This window comes from Lontra canadensis, unplaced genomic scaffold, assembly GCF_010015895.1.
Source record: "Lontra canadensis isolate GAN:19392208 unplaced genomic scaffold, GSC_riverotter_1.0 scaffold41, whole genome shotgun sequence".
In the NCBI taxonomy this organism is placed as follows: Eukaryota; Metazoa; Chordata; class Mammalia; order Carnivora; family Mustelidae; genus Lontra; species Lontra canadensis.
This window is the reverse complement of record NW_022631035.1, coordinates 2,403,940-2,413,240: the sequence shown is the minus strand read 5'-3', so window position 1 is coordinate 2,413,240 and position 9,301 is coordinate 2,403,940.

Below are 9,301 nucleotides of genomic sequence, written 5' to 3'. Positions count from 1 at the left end.
ATGCCCACAGCTCAGACTCCCCAGAGACGGGGTCAAGCACGCTGGCGGCCTGGGCTGGGGGGGCACCTGCGGCTTTAGAAGGCTGTTTGAGATGCGTCAGGACGAGAGGGTGACATGTGAAGGTTCTCCCTTCTTTTATCCGGCACCCCTAACAATGCAGCGGCGACTGAAAAGCAGTTTCCACGTGAGTGATTGTTTTAAAAATAGTTTTTAAATCAAGTGAGACGTGTTCCCTGAAAAAAGGTTAGGAAAAAATTTGTTTAACGTTGGAACATTTTTTAAAAGTGAAAGAAAGAAAGAAAAATTGCCTCTAAGCTGGGGTCCAGGGGGAGTCACCGCGGATCTATTGGAGCTCTCCTGCCACCCGCCCCCCCCCCCCCCCCCGGCCCCCCACGGGGCTGCCCATCCCCTGGGTCCATCTCAGGCTCTGCCAGGACCGCGTCTGGGCTGCTGTCCCTCTCTATGTGAATATACATTAAAATTTAAAAACAAGTAATGATGACAGTGTATTTATAGATCTGTATCCTGCTTTTCTCTTAACTTTCTCATCTTGCCTCTTCCCATCAGCGGATTGAAGAAACCAAAACCAAACCCCGTGTTACTGGATATCCTTCAATTAAGATCGCCAGATTTTGCAGATAAAAATACAGAACACCCAGTTTAATTTGAGTTTCAGATAAACAGTGACATGCAAATTTGGGACATAGTTATAACTAAAAAATGATTCGTTATGTATCTGACATTCAAACTTAACTGTGTCCCATATTCCGTCTGGCAACCCTACCTTCTGGGTGCGGAGTGGCTTTGGACACTGGGGGTTCAGGCATCCTGGAGGGACTGGTCTGCTCGCACCTGGAGGGACTTAAGAGACTGGTCTGTATACACCTGCAGGGACTGGTCTGCTCACATCTGGAGGGACTGGTCTGCTCACACCTGGGGGTCTCGTCTGCTCACACAGGGGGACGGAGTCTGCTCACACCTGGGGGACAGAGTCTGCTCACACCTGCAGGACGGAGTCTGCTCACACCTGGGGGGCTGGTCTGCTCACACCTGGCAGAAGGAGTCAGCTTGGATCATGCCCGACACCAGGTGATACTTTGCTTTGGCCGTGTGCCCAACAACTGGCCAGGTAGCAGGTCAGGTTCATTTACCCTCCACAAGAGCTGCAGAGCCCATTTTGCTGAACAGGAAGTAATTGTCCAAGGAAGTGATTGGGCTAAGCGACTGCCCAGGACCTCCTAGCCGGGAAGAAGGTTTGGGTCCAGGTCTGCCCTCCTTGGCTCTGCTTGGCTTGGGCTGAAGAAGCTTAGAGGTGGCTAAGCCAGGTGGCCAGGGACTGGAGCGGCCCGGACAAGGCTTCAGGGAGCAGATGCCCCCTCCCCGGGGACCCTCCTCCCCTGAAGGGTGGGCTTGGGCCTCTGAACTGGGGGGAGGCCTCTGGTAACCTCCCGGAACCCGAACAGCCAGACGGAAGCCACGGGCTGCTCAGGCTGTAGGACTTCCAAACTTCGGGCTACAGTCTCCTCTGAGCCCTCAAGGGCTTCTTTAAATGCAGGTAAAGCTCCGACTCCTGGTGGGAGACGTGAGGCGCCAGGAATGGAAGGTTAAGTATTGGCTTCTGGAAGGGGATGGGGCTCTGGCCCCGGCCTGTCACCCCGCTCTCCGGGGCCCTGCAGCCCTCACCCTGCGGCCCACCAAGCAGACCCCCACCCCGGTGTTCGCTCTCCCCCTGCTCTCTGGTCCTCAGCGACGTCCTTAAACCCAGATGCACCTGGGGATCGCGCGCAGGAAGCGGGTACAGCGTGGGCTGGGAAGGCCTGGGGGTCCGCATTGGAAGCATTTGGGAGGTTCCGAGGTGGACCAGAGTCTCCCCAAAGCCCTTGTCCCCGAGACCCCATGGCGAGCAAACCCGGACGGGGACTGAGAAAAGGAAGGGGGTGACCTCCCTACCGCCACTCACCTGCCCATCCCCCTCCTTCCCACCCCCTTTCTCCCACCGGTCCCACCTGGGGGCGGCGCCTATCTCCCCGGCCAAGGGCAGCAGAGACCCTTGTGTTCCTGGTGCAGCTGGCGGACGTGCCCAGGGAAGGGGAGGCTGAGGCCAGCGTGTCTCAGTCAGCCCACCTGCTGTACGGGAGGCAGGCCAGAGGCTAGGAGTGTAGTTCCGAGGAAGGAACCCGGGTAGTGGGCTTCAGCGGCCCCAGACCCTGGCCGTGTCCACAGGCCATCTGCGGGGACCAAGAGTCTGGGGTGGGAGATGGGAGGAAGAGGACTCCTGCTGGCCTCTGCCTGTCCCTGCCTTTTTGGCCTTTGTCCCATTTAGTGCTGTGAGGTCACTGTTATCGGCCCATTTCACAGAGCAGAAAGCAGGCCTGGGGGTGTAAGTTTTCAGACATGGGACCCCACCTGCCATTCCGCAGGAATCTGGCTGGCTGCCTCTGGTGCCTGGTGTTCTGGTGAAAATGGAGATGAGAGACTCTTCCTCCTGGAGGAGCCTTCCTGACTGGGTCTGGCACGGGTCTGAAGTACATAGTTTTACAGCTCCCCACATATGGGGCCTCCCGTGATCTTTGCCCATGACACACAAGCGGGAAAAACCTGACGGCGGCAGGATTTGAACTGAGGGCCATTGGCCCCCCAGCTCTGCCTTAGCAGGTGCCTCCAGGGCAGGGATGTGGACAGCTCCGGGCAGGGCGGGCTGAGGGAGGCAGGGAGGGCAGGAGGGCTCGTTGCTGGGTCCCTGCTGCTGCCCGACACTTGCCCTGGTCTCTCCCTACTCCTCAGGACGTCCCTGGCAGGCAGGTGCCATGGCTCCCCATTCACAGATGAGCACGCGGAGGCCTGGGCACACTGGGTAACTTGGGGTGGCCCAGGTGGCCATGACCCCGGAGCCTGGAGCGGGGTCCTCCCGGGCCAGCCCAGAATCACGGGGAGCTTTCAAATCATACCATGACCAGGGGCCGCCCAGACCTTTTGCATCAGAATCCGGCGGGGGGCAGTTCGTACAGAATCGTCAGGGTGGCTGTGACGCAGTCAGGGCGGTGAACAGTGGTTCAGAGGAGTGAGAGAAGCAGTCCCGAGCAGGCCTGGAGGCAGGAGCCGGGCTAAAGGACCCCAGGTGGCCTCCTCGGCCCGGACTCCGCCGTTCTTGCTGGCCCAGGGCTGGGGAGTTCCGCACACTGGAAAGATAAGTCGGAAAACCGGGGGACCTCTGCCCTGAAGCCATCTGGGCCTTGGGTGCCGCCGATACTTTCTCCTTTCTCTTGGCAGACAGCCCTGCCCCCCACCTCCTGGCCCCGGTTGGGGATCCCCCAGTCGGCACCCCCAAGGGCCTGGATGCTGGGTTCTGCAGGCGCAGAGTGTGGGACACACAGTGCTGGTCCTCACCCAGTGTAGACACAGTCCCTAACAGAAACCTAGATCCCCCTGTGCTGCCTCCCGGGACAGGGTGTGGCTCCAGGACCACAACCTCCCTGCTGTACGTTCAACGGGGCCGTGCACCTTCCCCCATCCCCCACCCTGTTGTCAGCCTTCAACAGGCATAGGTAGTGAAGGCTCCCCCGGCCCCTGCCGGCCTCCTGGGTGCCTGGGCTCCTGGGCATGCTGGGGGAGGGCACAGGATGGCTTCCCCAGAGACGGCAGCCAGGCCTTGCTTCCTCCCCCCACCAGAGTACCTGCAGCCCGGTCCCCTGGCCGAGCCCACGTACGGTGGCCTCTGGGATCCTCTGCCCGGATTTGAGCTGAATCACGGGTGGAAGCCTCAGGCAGGAAGGACAGAAGGACGGACAAGGAGGGGAGGGAAGAGCTCGGGATGGGGAGTCGGGGGTGGGGACGTGGGGGTGGAGCGTGGAGCGGGAGAGGAGCACATGGATCGAGGAACTGAAACTCAGCCCAGTCCGGGGGGAGTTTGGTTTGGTTTTGTTCATTGTTTATTTTTTTAAATAACCTTTTTATGCTGAGATACTCATAGATTCACATGCCGTTGTCAGAAACAACAGCGATTCCAGGCACCCTCGACCCCGTGTTGCCCAATGGTGACGTGCATCGGAGCAGCCTACAAAACCACAGCGAGACACGGGTGTCGGGACGAGGCACCGATCCTACTGACGCTTCCCGGTCGGCTGTACTCGCATGTGTGTGCGCGGGGGCGAGCCTGTGTGCATGTGTTCCGTGTACAGGCCGCTGTCGCCCATGGGGGTCACGGATCCACCCCCACAGCCTGGACGTGGACCGGTTCCAGCACCGCAAGGACCTCCCGTGCCTCCACATCGCCTGCCTCCGACCCCCTCCACCAGGATCGCCGATCTGCTCACCGTTGTCTCAAGAAAGCTACGTCAATGTATGGATGGACCACAGTTGACCTACTTGTCGGCCGAAGGTCGTCTGAGTGTGCCCAGGGTTTGGCTGTTAGGACCGAGGTGGCCAGTGTGTGTGTGACCATAAGCTTCTGCGTCTGGACGAAGGCTGGAGGGAGCAGTGGCTGAGCCCCGTGGTGGTTGCATGTTCAGTTTTTTTTTTTTTTTTTTTTTTTTTAGTAATTTCTACACCCCACGTGGAGCTTGAACGCACGACCCTGAGATCACGAGTGGCAGGCTCCTCCAACCGAGCCAGCCGGGCAGACACCCCGCACGTCCCGTTTTGGAAGCAACTGCCAAACCGTTTCTCCGAGGATCGGCACCGTTCTCCGTTCCCACCGGTGCTCTCTGACGGGCCCGGCTTCTCTGTGTCTTTGCCAGCATTTGGCGTGGTCCCTGCTTTTTACTTGAACCTTTGCGACAGGCGTGCGGTGATATCTCATTGTGGTTTTAATTCGCATTCACCTAACGGCTCACGAAGCTGAGCGCCGGTCCACGAGGCCGTTGGCCATGTGTGCCTGCCCTCTTCTGTGAAGGGTCATTGTTGAGTCTGCGGTGAGTTTCTTGGGAACAGTGTGTCACTGGGTCATTTGAAAAAACAGACTCTGCCAATCTCTTCCTTTTAAGTGGTGTTTTTAAATCATTTACATTTCAGGGAACTTCTCCAGTGTTGGGATTTAAGTCTGCTGTTTTTGTGCTGATTTTCTATTGCTTCCTCGGTTTCTCTTTCCTCGCCTTCCCGTGGATCACCTGGACATTTGGATTCCATCCTGATGGATTCACAGTATCTGTCTGCAGTGGTCCTCACAGTCGCCCTGGGTGTGACAGCCCGTGTCATCCACCACGTTGGCTGCCAACCGCTTGGAGGCACATGTGGATGACACTCTCTCAGTAGGTCCCTTTACCTTTCTGACTTTCAGACAATTTTTAGATAGGCTGGGGGGCTGGTGTCCGCGAACGCAGATTGACGGGGAGAATGCTGGTATGCGGCGGTGCCCCCAGCGGCCCCCTCCCGCCCCCAGACCATGCGGCGAGAGTTGCCTGCGGTGATTCCTCCTGGCTCAGCTCTGCCAAGCACCACGCGCGGGTGTCCCCTGCATCGCCAAGCCAAACCAGCCCCCACCAACCCCGGGGCCTTCTCCAATTAAGGTCTTAAGAGTCTCAGGAGAGGGAGAGATAAAAAGAAGTTTCCCATTTGACGTGTTAACACCATTCACCCAAAACACCCCTGTGAGACATCTGGCAGGGAAGAAATTGGCATCAGAGCTCCTAGAAGGGATGCTGGCAGGGGAGAGGCAGCAGGGCCCAGCCCCGTTTGCTCACCTGGTGGCATAGGCCTGCTGTTTGCAGGCAGCAGGGCGAGTGGAAACGAGGTGTGGTGGCCAGGGGTGCTGGGGTGTGGGTGCAGGAGCCCCGGGGCCTCACCACGGAGGTGCCAGGAGGCAGCGGAGGCTGTCACAGCAGGCCGGGGGTCCCCAAGGCCCTTTCCAGGGTCTGGGTTGGCTGGCCTGTCCACCCACAGCCCACCTGCCTGCCCTCTGCTTTCCGGGGCCTCCAGCCCAAACCCCACCCACGTCCTGGGTCCTCCTGCTGGGTTGTGCCCGGGAACGTGCCCTTCTCCCCGCAGCGTGCATGGACGCCGGTGTATGTGTGTGTGTGAGTACGACGCGTGTGCGTATGTGTACCTGCATGGACGTGTGAGCTTATGCGTGAGTGCATTGTATGGGCGCATGGCCCGTGGGTGTGTGCGTGTACGACAATCGTGCACGTGCGTGTGCAGGCAGGATGCATGCGGGAGGACGTGTGTGCTTGTGTGTGCGCTTATGCGTGTGTGATGCACGTGTACGACCCGTTAGCATCCGGCATCACGGGAGGCAAATTCACGGCAAGAACCAGGAATGAACCGGAAACGAGCAAAGTGTGCGTCTTTGGGGGGGGTGATGCCGTCCACTGAAGTACCTTCACGCCGCGGCCACGGCAGCACCACCAGGGAGGGTCTTCGTGTACGTTCACTGAGACCGGCAATGGCCGTCAGATCCTGCGTCAAGGGGAGCAAAGCCCAACAGAGGGCACGCGGCTTGATCCCCATGCAAGCCTCCCCCCACAGGCCTGTGTTGTGGTGAGAAGTTCCCAGACTGGCCGCTGACTCTGGGACCCGAAGGGACACGGGAATTCGGGGAGGTGGGGGACGCGATAGGGGTTTCTTGTCATTGACGTCTGCGTGGTCCCACTTGTTAAAGGGAGGGTGCCTTCCTTGTAAAAACTCACTTTATTAATGTGCAGCCGGTATTCAAGACAAGCGTGCAGGGGCGCTGGGTGGCTCAGTGGGTTAAGCGTCTGCCTTCGGCTCAGGTCATGATCCTGGGGTCCTGGGATCCAGCCGCAGATCGGGTCTCGGTCAGCGGGGAGCCTGCTTCTCCCTCCCTCTCTGCCTGCCTCTCTGCCTACTCGTGTTCTCTCTCCATCTCTCCAATAAATAAACAAAATCTTTAAAAAGACAAAGACGTGTGTAAAGGGTAAAGTTTGATAAGCCTCGGCTGTGTTTTCACCCGTGCAACCGTCGCCACAGCCAAGGCTGTGAACACATCCATCACCCCGACGTTTCCCGTCCCGCCCCTCAGCCCCCAAGCCGTCTCCAGGCAGACCCCGGTCTGCTTGCTGTCACCACAGATCTGTTTGCGTTTTGTGCCTTGTGTGCGGATGGAAGCCTCCCGTGTGTCCTCTTCCGGGCCTGGCTTCTCTCACGCGGCCCGATCCGGCCTCCTGCTCTGGCGGGACAGCGGGCCACTGCGTGGAAATAACTTGGTTTGTCTCCCCGCTCAGCCGGGGTGGCTGGTTTCCAGCTTCAGGCTGTTATAAATACACTGCGAGGGACATGCGTGGGCAGGAGTCTGTGCGGACTCACACCTCCCCTTGAGGACCTGGGGACAGAAGGGCCACATCCCGCCATGGCCACCACATGTCTCTAACGTCTTCAGAAGCCAACGCGCGTCCCAAAGCCATGGTGGGGATTCGAGTCCGACACCCGGCACGGCCAGACCTGGCGCTGTCGTCCAACAGGTGTGCGGTGGGATCTGACTGTGGGTTGCGCTTGCGTTTCTCTGGCGACAGTGACCCTCCACAGCTTAGCAGGCACTTACCGGCCCTCCCTGCATCTTCTCTGCTGAGGGGTCCGTTCGAATCTTACATGGGGGCGCTGTGGGCAGGCCGGGCGAAGAGGGCTGCTCTTAACTAGTGAATTTTGAGACTTCTCTTCATGTTCCCCCTACACATACTATTGGATGTCTGGTTTACAGATATTTTCTCCTAGCTGGTGGTTTTCTCTTCCTCTCCGTTTCAAAGAGCTGAAGTTTTAATTTTTTTCCTTATAAAAGCGAGCTGGCTCCGTCGCAACTTACATCAGGGACCATACCCTTCCCCCACTGAAGCGGAGAACCAGAGATCTTTCGTGTATTCACGGATATGTGCAAACACCATCGCAGTCGGTTTTGGAACATTTAGGATATTTTCATTACTGTCGCCCCCTCCCCCAGCCCCAGGCACGTTCTCATCAAACATTTCACTTGGATGACTCCCAGTTACCAAGCTTTTCTTCGACGGTTCCCACTTTCCGTGTCGCATCTCAAATATCCTCGCCTAATTCAAGGTCAGAACATTTTTTTCTCTACCCCCCCCTTCCCCGACCCGCAGCCCCCCAGGAGTCTCCCAGTTTTAGGTTTTACATTTAGGTCGCTGATCCATTTTGAGTTAATTTTTGTAGATGGTGGGTGGCATGAGTCGAAGCTCTCTTTTTGCATATGGATATCCAAATGTCGCCGTTGTTGAAAAATTCCCTCCGCCAAATCGCCTGCGTCCCTCCGTGAGAAGTCAGTGGTGGCTGTGCGTGCAGGTCTACATCCGCTCCCTCGACCTCTCCGTCCACCCTCGCGCTACCGTCACACCGTCCGGACCTCTCAGCCCCACGAGAAGTCCCGACACGGGGTGATGCCGGCCCCCCAACCTCGTGCTTCTTTATCAAACTTGTTCGGTTGTTCTAGGTCCTGCTCTGTTTTTATGTGAATTTTAGAATCAGCTTCTCAGTCTCCATCAAAGAGAGGCTGCTGGGGTTTGCATGGGATCCCACTGACCCCATATATAATTCTGTACGATTTGGGGGCAACGGGCATTTTTTTTTTAAAGATTTTATTTATTTATTTCACAGAGAGAGAGAGAGAGAGACACTGAGAGGAAATGCAGGCTGGAGTGGAGAGGGAGTGGGAGAGGGGGAGACAGGCTTTCCGCCGACCAGGGAGCCCGATGCGGGGCTCGATCCCAGGACCCCAAGATCATGACCTGAGCCAAAGGCAGACGCTCAACGACTGAGCCACCCAGGCGCCCCGGGGCCACGGGCATCTTGCCCATACTGGGTCTTCCCGCTGATGAGCCGAGAGTGTGTCTCTGCCTTCTTTGATCTTCCTTGAACTCTCAGCAGTTACTTGTACGTTTCAGTGGACACATCTTGGACACCTTCTGCCAGATTTGTCTCCAACCGTTTATATTTTTGGAACTATTGCAAATTATACTTAAAATCTTTTTAAATTTCTGATTGGGGCTATTACATAGAATACAGTTGATTTTTATACGCTGGTGTTTGTCCCACAAACTCGTTAACCTCACTTGTATGTTTAGAAGGTTTATTTTGTAGATTCCGTTACATTTTCTGCGTGGATGACTTCTGCTATTTAAATAACATAAAGGCAGCTCTGTTTCCTCCTTTCCAATCTGAGTGTGTTTTCCCCTTTGCCTTCTTTCGCTGGCTCAGACTCGCACGGCGAGCGGAGTGGAAGAGGTGGGACCATCCCCTCGTCCCACTCCTGGTCCCCCAGAAGAGCTGTAGGTCTTTCACGCTGAGGACGGGCGTGGCCGTGGGTCTTCCACAGACACCCGTTAGCAGGGCGAGGAAAGCC